This window comes from Aptenodytes forsteri, unplaced genomic scaffold (genome assembly GCF_000699145.1).
Source record: "Aptenodytes forsteri isolate BGI_AS27 unplaced genomic scaffold, ASM69914v1 Scaffold276, whole genome shotgun sequence".
NCBI classification, from domain to species: domain Eukaryota; kingdom Metazoa; phylum Chordata; class Aves; order Sphenisciformes; family Spheniscidae; genus Aptenodytes; species Aptenodytes forsteri.
In genome coordinates, this window is record NW_008795479.1 from 727869 (window position 1) to 730385 (window position 2517).

A 2517-nucleotide genomic window follows, 5' to 3' on the forward strand; every position below is an offset into this window, starting at 1 on the left:
CTCGGAGTCCAGCCCTCGGGGTCCCAGCCCTCGGGGTCCCAGCCCTCGGGTTCTCAGCCCCTCACGAGTGCAGGACTCGCAAGGGCCGCTCGTGCCCTGTGTCCTGGGAGCGTCCCAGTGCCCAGAGGGACCCCCCCGGGGCAAAGGGGCCAGCGGCTCCTCCAGACCCAAGCCCGTCCCTTGCCGGTGCCTGTCACGTCCCCACCACGTGCCACCAGGTACGTGTTCCCCGGTGTCGGGGCAAAGCCCCGGGGACGGGGAAGTGGCTTCCTTCCCCTTTCCCCAAATAGCTGCTATGCAAAGGGGAGGTGGCCCGGCCAGCACACGGCAGTGTGCCGGGATGGCCAGGAGCGCGGTGCTGTTCCTCTGGGGTGAGTGCCCAGGCACGAGTCGTGGGGCTGGCAAGGGGGCCTGACGCCACGGGGATGGGTGCCCAGATCCCTCCCTGCTTTGGGGAGCAGTGGGTTGAGGCAGAGCCCGGTGGCACCAGCAGGCCCATGGGGAGGGAGCGCAGGGTGGCTGCGGGGTCCCCCAAGGTCCAAAACGCCAGCAGAGCCAGCCCATGGGGTTGTACCCCCGGCAAGCCCGGGGCCGTGGGCTGGGGTGGCCATGGGGACGGGGCTGTGGGGACAGGCATCATGGGGATGGAGATGTGGGGGCTGGCACCGTGTGGTTGGGGGCTGTGGGGATGGGGACAGGGCTGTGGGGTTGGGGACATGGCAACGATGGGGCCGTGGGGATGGAGACATGGGGACAGGGATGTGGGGACAGGGATGTGGGGACAGGCATCGCAGGGATAGGGATGTGGCAACCGGCATCATGGGGCTGGGACAGCTGTGGGGATGGGGCCATGGGGACGGGGGCCATGGGAATGGGACTGTGGGGACAGGGCCATGGGGATGGGGCTGTGGGGAGAGGTGCCGTGTGGCTGGTGGAGCTGTCCCCATGCCCTGCATCAGCCTGGGGTGGCGGTGGTGTCCCCAAGCCCTGCACCAGCCTGAGTTGGCCATGCCACACAGATGCGGCACGTGGGCGGCTCTGACGCAGCTGTGTACCCCGGGCTCTCCCAGCTGCCCTGGGGACCATCCCCGTGCCCCTTCCCACGGGTGCCAGTGTCCCCGCGGGGGCAGCCTGGGGACAGCCCCTGCACCCTGTCCCCCGGGTGCTGGTATCCCCGTGGCAGCAGCCCCCACCCAGCCCCCTCCCCTTCTCCCTTCCAGCCCAAGTCCTCAGCCTCGCTGGTGAGTCCTCGCTGCCAGTTCCCAACCCCGCTGTCCCCAGACACCCCCGGTGGCCCTGGCAGGCTGGTGTCCCCTGTCACCCCACAGGCACCCAGCCCAGCCAGCTCACATTGGACCCCCCCTGGATGCCGGTGTTCCTGCTGGAGGAGGTGACGCTGACCTGCCGGGGCTCTGGTGTGCCCGGCCCCACCGAGTGGTACCTCGATGAGCAGCTCTGGCAGCGCACAGGACCCAACTACATCCATGTCTCCAAAAAGCACGCCGGGAACATCAGTTACCGGTGCCGTAGCCCCAGAGCCAGGCTCAGCCCCCCCATCACCCTGAGCTTCTCAAATGGTGAGAGGCAGGATGGGTGCCCCCACCCTGGCACCCACGGGTGCCCCGAGGGTTCTGGGTGGGCCCTATTTCACAGCCTCTCGCCCCTTGTGTGACAGGAGCCCATCCCCATGCACCCCAGTGCATCCCCGTGCACAATGGGCACATCCCTTGTGCATCACTGGGTGCATCCCCATGCACACCAGCATATCCCCGTGCACACCAGTGCATTCCCATGCACACCAGTGCGTCCCCGTGCATGCCAGCACATCCCCATGCACGCCAGTGCATCCCCGTGCACACCAGTGCATCCCCATGCATGCCAGCACATCCCCATGCACGCCAGTGCATCCCCGTGCACACCAGTGCATCCCCATGCATGCCAGCACATCCCCATGCACGCCAGTGCATCCCCGTGCACACCAGCATATCCCCGTGCACGCCAGTGCATCCCCATGCACACCGGCTGCATCCCTGTGCACACCGGTGCATCCCCATGCAACGGGAGCCCACCTGCTGCATCCCCATGCACCGGCCCTCTCTTGCAGACTGGCTGGTGCTGCAGGTGCCGGTGCGGGCGCTGGTGGAGGGGGACGAGCTGCTGCTGCGCTGCCGGGGCTGGAATGGCAGGAAGATCACCCAGGTGCAGTTCTTGCGTGAGCAGGAGGTGCTGGGGGGGCCCTCCTGGGGGGCCGAGCTGCTCCTGCCCGCCCTGCAGCTGCACCACAGTGGGCGCTACCGCTGCCAGGCCACCATGGGCCTCATCCCGGGGTGGCAGGAATCAGCGCTGGTGACGGTGGCGGTGCAAGGTGAGCACCCCCTCCCCAGCACCCACCCGGCGGGGCAGAGCCCCCCCCTCCCCAGTGGCGTTGGTGTCACTGTCCCCCCCCCGGCTCCTTCCCAGAGCTCTTCTCAGTGCCAGTGCTGCGCCTGGGGGGCCCGGCCGCGCCCCTCGAGGGAG